This window comes from Macaca thibetana, chromosome 11 (genome assembly GCF_024542745.1).
Source record: "Macaca thibetana thibetana isolate TM-01 chromosome 11, ASM2454274v1, whole genome shotgun sequence".
Taxonomy (NCBI): domain Eukaryota; kingdom Metazoa; phylum Chordata; class Mammalia; order Primates; family Cercopithecidae; genus Macaca; species Macaca thibetana.
Genome location: NC_065588.1, coordinates 73,548,462 through 73,568,266, shown reverse-complemented (window position 1 = coordinate 73,568,266; position 19,805 = coordinate 73,548,462). Strand labels below are relative to the sequence as shown.

General features: G+C 37.9%; 2 protein-coding genes across 3 annotated transcripts in view; one reads left to right on the top strand and one right to left on the bottom strand.

Moving 5' to 3' along the window:
- Positions 1-19,805, top strand: part of CSRP2 (cysteine and glycine rich protein 2) — a 1,103,434-nt gene that overhangs the window by 581,249 nt on the left and 502,380 nt on the right. The window contains exon 1 of one of the 2 annotated variants that reach the window (XM_050749303.1): positions 7,715-7,718. The exons of the other annotated variant lie outside the window; for it this stretch is intronic. The gene's annotated coding sequence lies outside the window, so the exon portion shown is untranslated. Of the gene's footprint in view, positions 1-7,714; positions 7,719-19,805 lie in introns of those variants that run through there. 2 annotated transcript variants of the gene reach the window in all.
- The window catches only part of NAV3 (neuron navigator 3), an 890,032-nt gene that overhangs the window by 831,545 nt on the left and 38,682 nt on the right, over positions 1-19,805 (bottom strand). The window lies entirely within an intron of this gene.

Below are 19,805 nucleotides of genomic sequence, written 5' to 3'. Positions count from 1 at the left end.
TCGGGTGTCTGTTTCCTCTTTTCCTTCTTAACAGCCCCAGCACATAGCAAGTGTATAGGAATTATCACAAGCAGAATGTAACACACACAAAAAATTCGTCAACAAACCTTTATTAAGTGCCTACAATAAAGTGCCTCACATATTGTAGGCACTTAATAAAGGACTGCAGAAGGATTTTTTGTGTGTAACATTCTATTTGTGATTATAGTCCCCATACACTGTTTTGACTGCATCTGTATTGGCTCTGTTGACATGTTCCTAAAGATGATCCCATACAAACTCTCAAAATATTGAAAGGAATATTGATCCCCTGAACTCCTGAGAAGCTGAGAATGTTGCACCATGTGCTATTTAAAAAGAATAGAAGGACTCTTCTCTCTGTACCACATTACAGTGAACATTGCGTAACAGAAACAACAACAGAGAGTATGAGAGTTACTTTAGACAAAGACATGGACATATGATCTCCTCCTCTTTCATGCTTGAGTATATTCTATGTCCATAGATTTATGACTTACTAATATCTGAATTGGATTCAAAAGTGTATTTGTCATTTAAAATATTTTCATATAATTGATCAAATATCTTAGAATTTGGTTTTATTTTCTGGATGTTATATAAACAAGTATTCTCAAGAATGACATATTAAGAGTATTAAGCTTGAAAGGGAATGAGCCAACAGTCTCATTTTACAGATTATAAATCAATCTACATAGCTTTCTTCTTAAATGACAGGCTTCCAATGTTTTCCTACAGCCTCTCTAATCTTTCCCCAAATCTTTCTCTTTATAATGTCCTCATCGTTCCCTCATCAAATGTTTTCCTAGCTGTCTTTTCTCTTATAAGGTTATTTCAATCTTCACAATAAACTGTCTTCCACAACCAGAATTATACTAATACCCTCTCCAAAGCCTCTCACATAAATTACACACATAACTTTGAAACTTAGTTCAATCTCCAAGCAACTTGCATCAATGCACAACTTGTCACTTTGCTTAACTTCCTTATTCTCTCACAGACCATTTCATACAGAAAAACCACATCAACAAGAAAATTAGTTTCCTTAGAAGAGAGGGTTATATCCAACAGGAGACAATGCCACATAACTGAAAAGATGATAAAAAGGTAGGACAACCTCTATTTCAAAAATCTTGAAATGTATGTTGGTCATCACTATATAGAGAAAGTAGTTGTCTGGGAGACATGACTTAAGAGGTACAGGAAGACTCATGTCTAAAACTATCTTGCCCATCTGCTGAAAATTTGTTTCACTTCAGTACAGTCCATGAGACTCATTTCTTTAAATTACAAAGTTTTGTCTTAACAAAACACAAATGCAAAGAGAAGCAATATAGCAAATCCTAGGAATTATTTCCAATTTTAAATAAATTAGATTGATCACCAGTTTCTCCTAATAATGAGTTAAGATCCAATATATGTGGGACTCACGAGATGAGGACTAAAAGAAAAATGTTTATACAGAGGATAAATGATAAATTTGAAGTTTCAGAAAGGGGGCATCACGAGACAAGAGGAAGTAAAGAAAAAGTAAAGGTGGCATTTGTCTTAAGTATCACTTGCCTCACAATTTTTGACAACATCTAATCATTCCCTCAACAAACTAAAGAAGAGCAAAAATACTTACTATTTTGACTTTCTGAGGATTGTTATGGCCCTTGAGACTTTTAAAATCATTGAGTACTTCTAAAATAGCTTTTATTCTAGATCTTTGCACTCACGGAGAGCACTTTAGTAATTACTTCAACCTGAGCAAATGGTTGTTCTCAGTACAAGAGGGAAAAGGAGGGAGCCAAGAGAATGAATGGTAGTAAGAAAGAATAAATAAATGAGAAAATCCATTGTTACCTGAAAGGGGGCAGTATCCATCAGAGAAACAAAAGACTAAGGTTTACACCAGTGGTTCTCAACCAGAAGTAATTGTGTCCCCCAGGGATCATTTGGCAAATCTGGAGATGTTTTTGGTTGCTGGGAGTAGGAGAATGCTTCTGATGTCTAGTGGATGGGACCAGTGATAGTGCTAAACATCCTACAATACATAGAACAGCCTCCCAGAATAAGGCATTATCCAGCCCAGAATGTCAGCAGTGCTGACGGTGGGAAACCCTGGCCTAGACTTACATAAAAGACGACAAATAGTTGTAGGAACAATTAAGCAACGGTCTTTTCCCTGGTACAAAAAAGTTTTCCAGAAAGCTCATTTTGCTTATTCTAATCTGCATAGCCCAGAATCAGACCTATGTTTTCTCCAAAAATTTGGTAAGACAAATGTAGATACTAATGTGAAAGTGGGTAAATGATATCCAAGACTTCGGCCCGAACAAAGAATATGAGAAAAGCCAGTGCATTGGCACCCAAAAGTGCAAAGAGATGTGATAAGATAAAGAGTTCTGGGTTAGAGAGGTAATAAAATCTTAAGAATTACATCCTGATTTAGAGATGAAACAGAAGTAGATATCCTTAGGATTATCAGCCCATCCTGTGAAAAGTGTGGAGGTCCAAGTAAATCCTGAGAATGGAGATAGCAGCCAGCACTGATTTAAAACATCCTATGTGCTAAACACCGCGTGATATGGTTTGGCTGTGTCCACACCCAAATCTCACCTTGAATTGTAATAATCTCCACGTGTCAAGGGCAGAGCCAGGTGGACATAATTAAATCATGGGGGCAGTTTCCCCCATATTTTTCTCACAGTAGTGAATAAATCCTACAAGATCTTGTAAGATGTAAGATGTCCGTGTAAGTCCCTTTGGGCTGGGCGCAGTGGCTCACACCTGTAATCCCAGCACTTTGGAGACCAAGACAGGTGGATCACGAGGTCAGGAGTTTGAGACCAGCCTGGCCAACATGGTGAAATCCATCCCTACTAAAAATACAAAAATTAGTCGGTGTGGTGGCAGGCGCCTGTAATCCCAGCTACTCAGGAGGCTGAGGCAGGAGAATTGTTTGAACCTGGGAGGCGGAGGTTGCAGTGAGCCGAGATCACGCCACTGCACTCCAGCCTGGGCAACAGAGCAAGACTCCATCTCAGGAAAAAAAAAAAAAAAAAAAAGATGTTCCTTTGCTCTTCCTTTATCTTCCACCATGATTGTGAAGCCTCTCCAGCTACATGGAATGGCGAGTCTATTAAACCTCTTTCCTTTATAAATTACCCAATCTCAGATATTTGGATATGTCCTTTATGACCTTTTTTTTTCTTTTTTTGAGACGGAGTCTCACTGTGTAACTCAGGCTGAACTGCAGTGGTGCCGTCTCAGCTCAATGCAACCTCCACCTCCTGGGTTCAAGTGATTCTCCCACCTCAGCCTCCTGGGTAGCTGGGATTACAGGTGCATGCTACCATGTCCAGCTTTTTTTTTTTTTTTTGTATTTTTAGTAGAGATGGGGTTTCACCATATTGACCAGGTTTGTCTCAAACTCCTGCCTCAGGTGATCTACCCACCTCATCCTCCCAAAGTGCTGGGATTATAGGTGTGAGCCACCATGTCTGCCCTCAGGTATGTCTATTAGCAGCATGAGATCAGATGAATATACTACGGTAAGTTCTTTACATGCAGAATATCATGTGGTCATTGTAAACTATCAATTTTACAGTTAAGAAAACTGAAACTCAGAGAGGTAAGATAATAATTAGAGCCAAATTCAGGAGCCGAGCCAAGTTACATCTGACTCCAAAGTCTTGCTTTAAGCACCCTCCCATACTAACCTAATGATTCAGGGTATTGATCCAAGAGAAATAAAGCCAACATTCTTTTATTTATCCCTCGATTATGTGAGTGCCTTCTAAGAGCTGAGGGCACAACAATGAAGAAAACAGGCAGGTGCCTTGGTCACAGAGAACTAACAAACCAGTGGGGATAGAGAATCTCCAGAATGACAATCCATCAGACTCCAATCAGTCCCTAAATTCCACAAAGGCAGAAATAGGAGCTTTTTATTTATTCAAGTAATTTTGTTTCTTTTACTAGGCCCAAAACATAGTTTAATCATGTGCTGAGTCCTCTGCTCTGTTAAAAGCCAAAATTAAACCTCTCTCTCCCTTTCAGACAGAGAGCTCTCTCCCCACTAAAAATCATTTGATGGAAAATTCCAAACAAAGATTCTGCATAAGAATTTGCCATTCTCTATCCATTCAGCTCCAGAGAAAATAGGTTTAGGACATCCTTGACAGGAAATGTAAAGTCCTCATATCCCAGACTTCTAGTCACACAGAGAATGATGAGAGGCATCAAAATCCTACAAAATAATAAAGAGGCTGCAGAAACAGTTGTCTGATGAAACAGCTGCCACCTGTACATGAAACTGTCTCATACATTATGAAGAACATAGGAGAGCAAGAAAATCCCCTGGATTAGGACATAAAAGATTGTATTTCAAAAGTCACAGCTTTATCACTTGCTGGTTGTGACCCTTGGCAAGTCAATTAACCCTCTCAGAATCTCCATTTCTTCACCTATTAAATGAGAATAATAACTTCCCTGCCTATCGCACAGAATCGCAATAAATAAAATAATACACCTGGAAAGGCATTGTAAACTGTCAAGATTACCCATTAAGCTTGGTATCCAATTTCACCCATGTCTAGCTGTTAGAGGTCAAACCTTTGGTTAGAAATATAGGTACTTAGTAGACAGCACATCACAACATCCCCATCCATGTTATAATGCCCGTTACCAAGCGCTACCAGTGGAAGCACAGACACTGAAGGGGCAAAGCCTGATCCCTGTGTTCGCTCCAAGAGATGGCGCTGGAGCTTCCTCTTTTTCAGTTTGCATCTTTATTATTTTGCTTCTTAGCCACAGAATCAAGTATCTAACTTATTTATTTATAGTGACACATTTCATTTTTCAGCACGTTTCTCACAGTTATATTGCACAAATGCCCCCCATCCTCACCCTAGCAGATGTAGTGTGACTTAATACTCTGATATATGGACGGAGGTTTCTCCCCTCCCTATCTATGCTACTACTACCAGTGAGAATTTAGCTAACAAAAATGCCTAGCATAAGTGCGAATAGAAAATTTTTTAACGTTTTTGCCCTTGACCCCCTTTTCCCCATATGCCACGTGGGTTCTTTACTTTGTACAATTTTGCAATAGCGATTTTTAGGAACGTGATAGCAAAACTAGCCACATCCTGTAGTGACCCATCCATACTCTTTTATCTTACCACGTAATACTGTTCCCATTGGCTAACATTCCAACAGGCCTCTTAGGCTCATCTCACCCCTCACCTTCCAGCTCTCCCTTAAGACTTAACTCCTTCCAAGAGGTTTTCCTGACTGGCTAGCCTGACCACCTTTGAGACCTTGCTGTGAGCTCTCACAGCATACTCCATTCATGCCTCCAGCATTACACTTACCACCATGCACAGAAATGATACCTAGACAGATATCTCCACCACCGTTCTGAATCTCAAAAGCAGGGACCCATCTTATATTTTTGTGCATTTTCATCATGGCACAGAATAACATTTAATAAATGTCGAGGTAAACAAAACAGCAAAACAAAACACTGTCAGCTTTAACCCATTTAGAATAACAACTCAGCAATAATATCTGTCTAACAATATACTCTACAGGAAGGAAAGAAAAACGGGAGAAACCAAGGATCATTCAAAAATAAGCTGAGTGTGTTCAAAACTGCCAGGTGCAAAAGACGTGGAAAATTAAGGGGACTCAATAGAAAAAGTCCATATTAAAGAAGACCCCGAAGAATATATTTAAATTGAGGTAGAAAGTATCTAAAAACATTGGGAAGATGCAATTATAAATACTGAATTTCATATATGCATAAAGAATGAGATTGTACTGCAACTACAGTGACCCCTTGCCAAAAATTTTGGAATAACTGCTATGTAATGTTGTCTCCCTACTAAGCATCCTTTGATCTTTTAAGTGAGATTTACCATATATGTTGTGGGAAGGGCATTACAGGGATGGCTTATTAACTCTGACATGAGATGTGTTTAAGGGAATCAAAGGACATATTTCCTGGGCTTTCCTGAATGGACACTAAAATGAGACATAATAAAAGTTCCTTTTGGTTTGAACAGTTTATACAATGGGACAGGCTGACGCAAAAAGCTTTATCATAGATTCAGAACCTAACAATGCACTCAGAAAAGAACCTAATCTAGTGACTTTAAAGAATTGTTATAGAAGTAAAAATCAGCCATATTTCACCAGATGAAAATTAGCCTTATAATGCTCTTAAAGCTGCTCACTGTATGCAATGCAACAATTGCCCTTAGACCTAAGATTCACTTTCTGCTCATACGCGAATGCAAGGATGAGACTATGTAGAAACCAAATTAAACTCACTTAAAGTTTTTAGTTTTATTATTAAGAAAAATTATCCTCCAATTGGTAAGACATGGAACAGAAAAAAAAGAAAAGGACAAAAAGCATCACAAAGCAATGTTCGTAAACAAAGGCAGAACCTCAATTCACAAAATGGTAATTTTGAGCAAAAGGAAAAAGGCACTCCAAAGAAATAAAGCACACACAAACCAAGACTCTGCTAAGCAAGTTTTATTTGTAAAACATGTTTAAGATGAGACTTTTTCAAAAAATTGCCACAGACAACCACTGGAGTACAAAATCTCAAAGGTGATCTTAACTGACTTATATAATTATTCACTGTGATAAATGAATGTCAGATTTCAGATGGGGGAGAAATGTTCCCCTGGAAATGCAGCAGGGACAGTGTAGATGAAAATCTGGAGGAAAACAGGCAAAAATTGCAATCAGAATCACGTTTTCCTCAATTTTATACATACAATGTCTCCAAACAAACAATTCTCAATGGCTATGCAGACTTTTATCAAAAAAAAAAAAAACAACAACAACAACAACTCTAATCACACCTATGTCTGTTACTCTCTTTGATGCCATGTAATTCAAGTTCAGTTACTTTTTGATGATTTCTAATAGTCCTTGAGCACTTTTTCATGTCGGGTACTGTTTTATGTATTTTGTGAATGTCAACTTATTTAATTCTTACAGTAAGTGATTACTTTATTGCCACTTCATCAAGAAAATGAAGCACAGAGAAGTTACTTAACAAGGTTACACAGAGCCAGCATTGTAACCCAACATTCTGAATCTGAAGTCTACATTAACCCTGACTACACCAAAGAATAAATAGGTTATATGGCTTAAATGTATCCCCATGACAAAGAAAAAAAATAACCTGTATCTTAAGAACCTATCTTAGAAGTGATGCATAAAAACCAGACTCACATTTGAGATGTGATTCCTACTACAGATGGGTGGTTCAAGGGGAGAATGTGGAACCAACCCCGCATTTGCAGTTATTCTGTGATAACCATGGGACTGGATCCAAGAGACTCACCCCAATTTCCTGGAGTGCTACAGAGTGTCACTCACCCAGCTAGGAGAGAAATAAAATGTACACAGCTACAAGGACCAGCTCTAAAATGGAAAAGCAGCATGCTTTAAATTCTAATTTATCTACAGGCAACACTTTTCCCCTATTCAAAACTGCTGGCCAAAGTTCCCTCTTTCCCTCCTGAGTAATTTAAACTACAATTTGTCAATACCAAAGAGTTAGCTGGGCTGCATGTAACCGCACCTTAATAACATGACTCCTATAATACTCCTTCTGGCAAATGCTCTCAGCAAAAACGGATAGCAATACTGTTCCCTCTTGGCCTGAGGATACAGAGATGGAGGGGAACCAAGCTAGCCGGCCTGCATAAATATGCCTTACGCATTTCATCAAAGATTCCAAGAAGAGTTATTTGGATGCTCTATAATGTTGAAGATGCAGTGCCAGAAAGACAGGACAGATTTTAGATTAGCAACGTATACAGTAGCAAGAACATACTTGGAAACCCAGTGCTGAGAGCTGAATACCCATATCCAAAAGCATAGAAGGATTTTTAATATCCCAAATTATGTGTCAGTAACATCAACAGCTGGAAGTTCTCACCACTGAAATCATCCCTGATCCATTAAGTTTTCTCTATGTGCCCTCGAAAAACCTTTCATTCACCCTTATAGTACACTTTACATGATAGCATGATTTGCCCCTGCATGTTGCCTTGGTCACGTCCTCACTGGGGTGCTTCCCATGTGAGTTTTGAAAGAGCATATGCTGTCTTCTCACCTGTATCTTCCAGGCCTATACTATATCTGGCATATTATAGGCACTGAATAATTTCTGGATGGATACTACAGTCCAAATCACCTAGCAGATGCTAAGCCCAAACTTACATTGACATCTGATACAGTTTGGTTCTGTGTCCCCACCCAAATCTCATGTCAAACTGAGATGTAATACCCACACGTCAGCGAAGGGGCCTGGTGGGAGGTGACTGGATCATACGGGCGGATTTCCCCCTTGCTGTTCTCGTGACAGTGAGCGAGTTCTCACGAGATCTGATAATTTAAAAGGTTGGGCACTTCCGGCTGGGTGCGGTGGCTCACGCCTGAAATCCCAGCACTTTGGGAGGTCGAGGTGGGCAGATCACGAGGTCAGGAGATCGAGACCATCCTGGCTAACACAGTGAAACCCCATCTCTACTAAAAATTAAAAAAAAAAAAAAAAAATTTAGCCAGGCATGGTGGCGGGCGCCTATTGTCCCAGCTACTCTGGAGGCCGAGGCAGGAGAATGGCGTGAACCCAGGATGCAGAGCTTGCAGTGAGCCTAGATCGTGCCACTGCATTCCAGCCTGGGCAACAGAGCCAGACTCCGTCTCAAAAAAAAAAAAAAAAAAAAGAAAAAGTTTGGGCACTTCCCCCTTTTCACTCACTCTCTCGCTCCTGCTCTGCCATGGTAAGACATGTTTGCTTCCCCTTCACCTTCCTCCATGATTGCAAGTTTTCTGAGGCCTCCCAGCCATGCTTTCTGTACAGCCTGCAGGACTGTGAGTCAATTAAACTTCTTTTCTTCATAAACAACCCAGGCTTAGGTAGTTCTTTATAGCAGTGTGAGAACAGACTACTACAAAATCCAAAAGTAGCATGAGCTGGAATTAGATCCTTAGCAACCTGTGACCACCTAAAAACAATTTAGCTACTACAACTCTTTTAGGAATTAGGAGAAAAAAAGGTAGATGTCTGCCCTAAGATATGGTACTTCTGGAAGGATGATTTTGGAAAAGAATGCTGGAAGAAAAATGGGTAAAGAATGAAGATGACAATGCTAACTTATACCTTTTACTCCACATTAATGAGTTAAGATCCGGAGAGAAAACACGCAGCTGGAAAATCTAGTGAGATTTTGTCCCACTTTACTTCTCCTTTATGTATTCATCTGCATTTTATTTCATGACTTGTTTACCTTAAACTGAATTCCTATTTGAAAATTATTAAAATATGTATTTAACTGAGTTTGGATGTGCTTTGTTTTTCCCCTAGTGGATTGGGGCTAGAGAAAAAAAAAACCTAAGGAACATTTTGATAGCTGAACAATTACATTGCCTCAAATGCCCTTTTCCAAATGGCCACTCATGTATTTTACATTTTTAATCGGTTTTTTGCTTTATAAGAGTGAGGCCAAATCATTTCGAGAATTTTCAAATAGCCAATTATAAAATAACCTCAATCAGAAATATTGCTGTTTCCATAAGCACAAAATGTAAAACTTCAAATAATAGAAGACTAGTAAGTGTGGAATAAAGAGGAAGACAAAAATCATTGACTCTGCAGCATAGAACACCAGTTAACATAAAATATGCAAAGATTTATGTTCTGTTGTCATATTCCAGAGCCAGAAATAACTGTTCAAGCCACATGAATCTGTATCCATTTTAACCCTGTAGATCAAGAACTATGCTTTATAAAAAAGCAGTGCTGAGAAAACTGTCCATACATATCTGACCACCATCACCAGTGACAGACATTCGCAGTTGGGAAAACAATAAAAAATAGAATGTTCCTGTAAGGCACTACAGCACATTAAGAATTATCTGAAACAAGGACTTTCAGAGGTATTCATTCATTTATGCATATATGCATTCATTCTACTAACCAATCTTAAATTTCTGGCATGGGCCAGGAATTGTTTTGGTCTCTGAGGCTAGAAATAAAACATTTCTAGATTGCAGATTCACAATCCATTGAAGGGGGGTGGAACCCATAGGCAGATTATTTGAATAAAACTAAAACAAACATATACACTACTGTGGTAAGAGGAGCAGTACAAAGGGTTTGTTCAGGAAAAGAACACCCCGAAGAAAGCATGACAACGAGGAGCTTGCAAGTGTGTGTCTATGCCTCTGTCTGGGTTGCAAATTATGTGGCATGGGTTGGGGGGACGAAGGAGATGGGAGGACATGGGGAAAAAGGGCATAGTAAAGATATGAAGGTGAGAAACAGCATGACATGAACAGTTTAGTATGACTAAAGCACAAATCGTGGAGGCAAGACTTGCAAGAAAGAGAATATCACAAATGGATAAGGCTGATGGTGAAGCATCTTCATGGCATGTTAAGACACTTGGACTTTTTTCCCATAGGCAATGGAGGGCTAACAAGAGGTTTTAATAAAACAGGGAAGTGAGGTGATCCTAATTGTGCTTGCCAGGTAACTGGCTCAAATAGTACAACTCTTGCATAAGTCATTATTGCACTAGGTCAACGAGTAGCCTGATCTCAGAGAGAAAGTGAGAACACCATGTAGCTTACGAGGTGCAGCAACATGAGTGTTCTGGGTAATAAGCAGAATCCTGATTAAGTCCACGGGGTTCTGGGTATGAACAGCAGAGCCCTGATTAAGCTATGGGTTCCTGAAAGACAGGTGAAGCAACCTCAATCACCAGGATTAGGCATTCTTACACATTGCTAGTAGAATAGTATTTTGGTAAAATGGTGGTATTATATAATTTAGAATTATGCAACAGATCCCATAACATTCATACCCTCTGGCTTAGTAACTATACATCTATAAAAATGTCCTCAAGAGTAAACGTATGGAAATGTTTATACACAAAGATGTTAATCACAGTAATTTTATGGTAGAAAATATTTTTTAATCCAACAATAGAGAAATAATTGAATAAACTATAACGAATTTATGCAATGAACTATTACATACTCATTATAAACTCATTTTACATATAATTTTAATAACAGCAAAAAAGCTTCCATTTTTGCAGTAAAAAAGCAATATACAAAATTGTATATATATGGTCACCTCTGTAAAAGTAACTTGTACATTAAAAAGTGAACTAGATATACATTAAAGGGCTAAGAGTATTAAGCTTAAGGTATAAGAATACAGACAGTTTTCTTCTTCTAATTTTATGTTTCCAAAATTTTCTATAACATGTATTTTGTTATTGGCAAAATAATTGTTAATTTTAAATACATTATTTTGGTTTTCTCATACTGGCCAAAGTGGAGTAAGCCCACACCCTCTCCCTCTTCCCACTGGTAACTCAAAACTCTGGAAAAAACACAAAACGAAACTTCTTGCGAACTGACAAAAATAATAGCAGGTGATTTATAAAGACAAGTCAAAACTTGGGGACAGCAAGTACAGTGGTGGTTTTCTGTATTTCCTCACTGACGGGTGTGCCTGAGTCCCAGAAGTGCATTTTGTGTACATATGGCAAAAAACTTCAAGCAAAAGCCCCTCTCTTGCTGCCCAGAAGACTTGGAAAATGAATTTCGGCAAACAGGACAGTATAAAGGGGATCTCTCTCTCTCTCTCTCTCTCTCTCTCTCTCTCTCCCCCCCCCCCCCCCCCTCTGTTTTCTCTACCAGTCCTGCTCAGAAGCCACCTGCAGTCACAAAGTTACACTATAGCCACAACTGCGATACAGCATTGAAAATCTGGAGAGAAAACTCATCTCCTAATCCAAAGGGACTGGGAAAATGAACCCAAATGACCTTAAGAATGTGAGGGTATCAGCATTTCACTTTCCCACCCCACCCTGTTCTCTGTCTGGTTGTTTCATCTCAAGGGCAGTTCCAGATGACCAGAACTCTACAATAGCACAAGGTGCTAAATTGAGAGAAACACTCACTCTTTTAGACAGAGAAACAGTGAAACAGACCCCTACGAATCAGAAAGTACCGAGGAAAATCCAACGAGGAAAGAGCTGGAGCAGGGGATCCTCTAATGCTTAGAAGACCTAAGTCTGGGTGTCCCAGGCTCACTCCAGTCAACCTGCACTTGCACAAAGAAACCCAGCAAAGACTGAGAACAGAGCCACCATGAGAATAAAAGCTACCATCTAAGTGCCACATAAATCCCACAGTGATGCATGTATAAAGTAGACCCAAAACAGCACAGCAAAGTCTTTAAAAACAGAACTGACAATGGGCAAACTGCACGGAAGTGGGGAAACCTGAGTTGATTGCTTGCTTGAAAAAAAAAAAAAAAAAAATTCTCCCATATGATGATAGTTTCTTTTGCTGTGCAGAAGCTCTTTAGTTTATTTAGATGCCATTTGTCAATTTTGGCTTTTGTTGCCATTGTTTTTGGTGTTTTGGACATGAAGTCTTTGGCCATGCCTATGTTCTGAATGGCATTGCCTAGGTTTTCTTCTAGGGTTTGTATGGTTTTAGGTCTTACGTTTAAATCTTTAATCCATCTTGAGTTAATTTCTGTATAAGGTGTAAGGAAGGGGTCCAGTTTCCGATGTACATGTATGTTTATTGCGGCACTATTCACAATAGCAAAGACTTGGAACCAACCCAATTGTCCATCAGTGATAGACTGGATAAAGAAAATGTGGCACATATACACCATGGAACACTATGCAGCCATAAAAAGGGATGAGTTCATGACCTTTGCAGGGACATGGATGAAGCTAGAAACCATCATTCTCAGCAAACTAACACAGGAACAGAAAACCAAACACCGCATGTTCTCACTCATAAGTGAGAGTTGAACAATGAGGACACATGGACACAGGTAGGAACATCACACACTTGGGCCTTTTGGGGGGTAGGGGGATTAGGGGAGGGGTAGCATTAGGAGAGGCATTAGCCCTAGCATCACACACAGTGAGGAACATCACACACCGGGGACTGTCGTTAAGTTGGGGGCTAGAGGAGGGATAGCATTAGGAGAAATACCTAATGTAGGTGACGAGTTGATGGGTGCAGCAAATCACCCTGGTATGTGTATATGTAAGAAAACTGCACATTCTGCACATGTACCCCAGAACTTAAAGTATTAAAAAAAAGTATTTTTTAAGAAAAAAAATCAACATTCTGAAGAGGATTTTAATAAGACTCAGAGTCTCATAAACTAATATTCAAAAAGTCAAGGATATAATCTAAACTCACTCAACATACAAAGAATTAAAAATACCTAACCAATTCAAAAGGAAATCAACAAACAATAGGTGTTAGTCCCAAGATGATTCTGAAGTTAAAATTAAAGATTTTAGAGCAACGATTGTAACAATGATAAAAAATACAAAATAAGTAAGTATACAAGTTTTGTTTTCTTCCTTATCTCTTTATTTGGGTTCAAGAGCAAAAAAACAACAAACAAAATCTAACATCTGAAATTTATGAATTTAATGAATTGTCTTAATATAATAATTGAAATGGAAAAAGAAATCACCAGTGAACTTTAAAATAAATCAATGGATATTATCTAGTCTGAAAAAGAGAGAAAATAATGACTGTTTAAAAACATGAATAGAATCTCAGAGATATGTGGGACAATATCTAAGGTTCAAGCTACTATGTTATTCAGTTCTCAGAATGAAAGTGATATTGATGCAAAAAAAAAGATTTAAAGATTAAAAACAAATAATGACCGAAAGCATCGCAAATTTGTTGAAACATTGATTAATAGATTCAATAAGCCAAATGAACCCTAAACAAGATAAATTCATAGAAAACCATACACAGACATATTACAATCAAATTGGTGAAAGCAGCAGGAAAAAAAAAGGAATATTACAGATAAAGGAGAATGCAAATTATTATAATTTCTCATAAGAAACCATGGAGGCCAGATGAAAATGAAACAACATTTGTAAAGCACTGAAGGAAAAGAACTCTCAAACCAGGATTATGATATTCAGTGAAAATATACTGTAGGAATAAACTCAAAAACATTCTCAGACAAAGGAAAGGAAATAGAATTTGTCACCAGCAGCCCTGTGATAAGAAAAATGCTTCAAGAAGTTCTTCATGTTAAAGGAAAATAAGGAATGAAGGAACAGCAAAGAAATAATAAATCGTAGAATAGATTTTTTTCCTCAAAGGATTTAAATATATATATGACACTTGAAAGCAAAGAGGTAGAAAGGAAAAAGAACAATATGGTTGTAAGGGCTCTAAGTTGATTGCCAAAGTCAGCTGTGTATACAGTAATAAAAAAAAGAAAACCATACAGTCAGGCATTGCTTAATGACAGAGATACATTCTGAGAAATGCATTGTTAGGTGATTTCATTTTTGCGTGAACTTCATAAAGCATACTTACACAAACCTAGATGGTGTAACCACTCCTAGGTTACAAACCTATATCGCATGTTACTGTACTAAGCCCTGCAGTCAACTGTAATACAATGGTAAGTATTTGTGTATCTAAACATGAAAAAGTACAGTAAAAATATAATTATCTTATGACCACTGTCATATATGCTTTTATCACTAACTAAAATGTTGTTATGCAGTGTATGACTGTAAAGAGATAAAGCAAAAAGACAATTGGTAAATAAAATAGTAAAAGATTCAAATAATACAAAAGAAGGCAAGAAGGACCAGCAGAGAAAGGAAAATACAGAAGGCACAAACAGGAATAAAATGTTCTACCTAAATTCAACCATACCAGTAATTATACTAAATGTAAATGGTCTAAACGTATGAAGTAAAAGATACAGTGTGAGACTGAACAACAACAAAAAAGATCCAACTATATGCTATCTACAAAAACCCATTCAATATAATTATGTAAGTGGTTTAAAAGTGAAAAGAAGGAAAAATATATATCATGCAAACTCTAATCAAAAGAAAGCTGGAGTAGCTATACTACTATTAGACAAAATAGATATCAAAACAAACAAAACTGAAGATAAAAAGGATCATTTTGGCTGGGCGCTGTGGCTCACGCCTGTAATACCAGCACTTTGGGAGGCTGAGGTGGGCGGATCACGAGGTCAGGAGATCGAGACCATCCTGGCTAACACAGTGAAACCCCGTCTCTACTAAAAATACAAAAAATTAGCCAGTGTGGTGGTGGGTGCCTGTAGTCCCAGATACTCAGGAGGCTGAGGAAGGAGAATGGCGGGAACCCAGAGGGCGGAGCTTGCAGTGAGCCGAGATTGCCCCGCTGCAGTCCAGCCTGGGCAACAGAGAGAGACTCTGTCTCAAAAAAAAAAAAAAAAAAAAAAAAAAATCAAAGGATCATTTCATGATGACGAAAGTATCAGTTCAACAAGGAGACAAAAATCGAATTGCATATATATCTAACAACTGAACACCAAAATACATAAAGCAAATTCTGATAGAACAGAAAATATAAATATGTTTATGATTGTATTTGAAAATATCAACACTCCTCTCAAAAACTAACAGAAAAAAGTAAAATCAGAAAGATATAGAAAAACTAAACAATACTACCAATTACCCTTGCCTAACTGACATTTATAGTACACTATACCAATAGCAGTAGACTGGGTATTCTTATCAAGTGAACAGAGAATATTCACAAAGATACCATATCCTGGGCCTTAAAACAAACAAGCATGGTAGCTCAGCCTGTAATCCCAGCATTTTGGAAGGCCAAGGCAGGAGGATTGCTTGAAGTCAGGAGTCCTACACCAGCCTGGGCAACAAACTGTGAGGCCCCCATCTGTACAAAAAAAAAAAAAAAAAAAAAAAACCAGGCACAGTCTCAAGTGCCTGTAGTCCCAACTACTTGGCACCCTGAGTTCGGAAGATCGCTTGATCCCAGGAAGTTGAGGTTGCAGTGAGCTATGATTGAGTCACTGCACTCCAGCCAGGACAGCAGAGTGAGACCCCATCTCTTAAAAGAAATAAAACTTTAAAACTTAAAAATGTTTACAAATTAAAAAAAAATTAAACTTTACAAAGTATTTTATCCTACCATAACAGAAGTAAACTAAAAATCACTAACAAAAAGATATCTGAAAAATAACCAAATATTTGGAAACTAAACACATTTCTAAATAATCCACAGGTCAAATGGGAAGCTTCAAGGAAAATTAGCACACACTTTGAACTAAATAAAAACAAAACGAAATTACCACACAGAACATTGTGGGATTCAGCTAAAGAAGTGTGCAAAGTTAATACCATTAAATGCTTATACAGAAAGGTCACAAATCATTAATATGAGCTTCTGCCTTATGAAACTAGAAAACACACACACCCCAACCACTTCATTGCATAATTCTCCAATTCATCAATAGTGTATTTTTTTTCATTTCAACTTCTGAGAAGGCAGTGAGGCAAAATATAATGTGCTAATAGGACTAAGACATCAAGATTCCTAAACATAAAGCCTCACTTTAATCTTAGTCTGGCTCTGAAAACAGTAATGCTTATTTGTTTACTATTGGAAACACAAAGCCAGAATAAGTAAAACATCTCAGCACAAGGGTGAGTTTTCATCTAATAGAAACAAGAATTTCAAGCCGCTGCTGGTTGTTCATAATTAAATAAGGATGATAAAGGAAAAGTCAATGTCATCAGAATTTCTACCAAAACATGCTTCACCATGGCAATTCTGTTTAAGCATTACCTGAAATAACAAAACCTACAGAATTTTATCTGCTTTCTACACACATCCATAAGTCTTTGAAATTAAAAGCACACACACACACCAAAACCCCAAAACACAGGCAATCACAGCCAATTGACAGCATTGGATGTAACTTTTTATTAAAGTTATTATAAAATTGAAACATTTCTAATATTTTTTAAACTGACCCTTGATTATGAGAACGATTTTTCAGTTAATCAAATAATTACCATCATTTCAAAAGAATGTGAATCACTCTGGCAATAACATAAGTCATAACTGAAACACCTCAGTGTAGTGGCCCTTGGCAGCAGGCCGCCTGCCTCTCTCCATACCAGTGGAGAGCTAAGCCTTTATTACACACTACCTGGAGTTGCCCAGGTGTTGAGGCTGCAGAATCAGAAGCCTACCATTTAAAAACCAACATAATAACAAACCCAGCGAAATGAAACAATTGCCCACCCTTGAGAGGCAAGGTTTACACTGCACTGTAATGGCAGGTGAAATGTACAAATCTGCGCTGAAAAGTCAGAGGAACAGGAAAACAAAAGCAGGCAGATCAACAGTAACAGACAGGGAGGTGTGGCCTGACTCCTGGAGAAAGGCTAGGGATTAACACATTGGCATGTGCCTTCCTGATTCATCAACAGGACTCTTCTGCACAGACTCCAGCGTGGAGGGTGGAAGACCCTTCGGGCTTAATTGCAGATTTAGGTTTGGGGAGAAGAGCACTTCTCATTTGCTCTTCCACTTTTGCCTTCAGTGTTCAAGATAATTGCTTAGTTTCAAATGTATAAACTCAGGGAAATGAATCTCTAATGAGAAATAAGATATCAATACAATACTATTAGTATGAATGTCACATACATAATCAATGAATATATACAGTGGAGTCACATGAAGATGAATACTGACCTAAAATTTTTTTTGCATACGCCAACCTAAACCTGTAGTTCTTTTCTAACCAGAATTGTCAGCAATAAGAATGAAGACGAGCAGTACCCGCTCCACACCAGGTCTGTTGCATGCATTACCTTACTCAATCCTCACTACTACACTGTGAAGCAGGTGTCATCACCTCTCCTCTACAAATGAGGGAACTAGTTCAAAGAGTTAAAATTGTTTACTCAAAATTGAAGAGTTAACACAGATTGGGACCTGAAATCAAACTCCAAGTATGATGCCGGAGTGTTTCTTACCCTAGTCTGCCTCCACTAGAGCAAAGGGCACTTGCCTGTCTTTAGTTATCTTAATAGTGACAGCAAGTAGAATTCCAAAGGCCTAAATTTTGATGGATTTTTCTAGCACCAGGCAGTGTCTGGCACAGAGCCAGCACCAAAGAATTTACTAAACTGAGTGCAATTCTAAGAAGTGACAAACTACACAATAGACACCCAAAAATACACCAATGAAACCGGAAGAAATTACGCCTTCTTGAACATTCATGCAAACAACACAGAAAAAAATGGAAGCAGCGTAGGCTTTGGTGTCAGGGGATGTTGAGTGCAAAACCCATCTCTGCCACTTTGAAGGTATTTAAATGTTTCTTAGGCTCAGCCTCCTAATCAGTAAAATGGGAGTTATAACACTTCCTGGCATTGCTCTCAGTATTAAAGCAAGAACGTACGCAAATACCTACCAGAATACCTAGCACACGGAAAATGAGCAATATTACTGCCCTTCCTTCATAATGTCGTTTCCCCAAACTTATTTTTATAAAGTATATGACTGCTAGAGCAAGTGCCTCTGAATAGGAATTTAATCTAATAAGAATATTATTAGGAAAGGTGAACTGAGTGAAAATAAGAAGTAACACATAACTGCTGCCTTTATAAATACCCTTTCAGAAGCAGCCTCCAAAGCTAGCTAGCTGGCCCAAGTTTTTCACCTCCAGCCTGCTGCTTTAACTCTAACCCATAAGTGGTGCAAAGTAGTTCCCTATCTGACAGCTGCTTAGCATCCCACATGAAATAGCACTCACAACCCAGTTCAGACTCTGCTGTGCTGGCCATATCACCAACTTCCACTATATTTGAGTAGCAGCAGGCCCCTGTGGCAGGACTGCCATTGAAATAAAAAGAAGTATGGCAGGGAGAAGTCTTTTTCATAAACTGCTAAGTATTGCTGTGCCTTTTCCTCTTCCAGGCACTAAATGCATTAATTCAGAACTCACGCAGTGTGCAGGCAAAGAGATAGGAAATGTTCAAACACTCATCCATCTTTCCCTCTGTCCCCTCTTCTTTTCTGCCTCCTTTCCTGCCTTCCAACACTTTTACAGTGGATTATTCCTGCCTATAGTTGGATATGATGTTTTGAAGAATATAATGACAAATACGTGCACACTAATGTTGGATCATTCTTTCAAAAAGAGGAAAAGGAAGGGAAAAAATTTCAGATCTTTATGAGGAATATGTAGAAGTGACTGCCTTATTATGATCTTGATGAATTTTTCTTTCTCTCACAAGGAGATTACCATAGTTACTGCCAGTAGCATTTTGTAATGCCCTTTCAGTCAGTTGGAGGAAAGAGGCAAAAGTTCAATAATGATTAGGAAAATACTAACAAGTTCGTTATAGTAAACATGGGGTTTTCCTCCCCTTACTTTTGAATAGATGTGATTTAATAAAATACTAAACAATTGTATTATTAAAAGTTTTGAGAAACTACCTTTTATTATAAGTAAATGTAATTGAAATTGCTCATTACTTTTATAAAATTGTGCTGGATATCTGAATGTCACTCTTAGGAAATACATGCTTTTACTTATCTGAAGTTGTGATTACAAATCTGAGAATACACAATTAGTTCTTATAACAGAAAATATTGCCTTTACTAATCTTGGCCTTATATTTAATTATATTTAAAATTGCTTCACAATAAATTCATCAACAATTTTACCAAGATACTCCCTGTATCTAAATCTAAATGTCAAGTCATAAAATTTTCAAAACACAATTATGTACGTACACTTAAAAACAGAGGAGGCAGAAAGCATTATCCCAAGATGCCATATTTCTATTTCTGAAAATTATGCATAATGAAATTGTGTCAAATAGAAGTGTTGAATATTAAGCGTTACA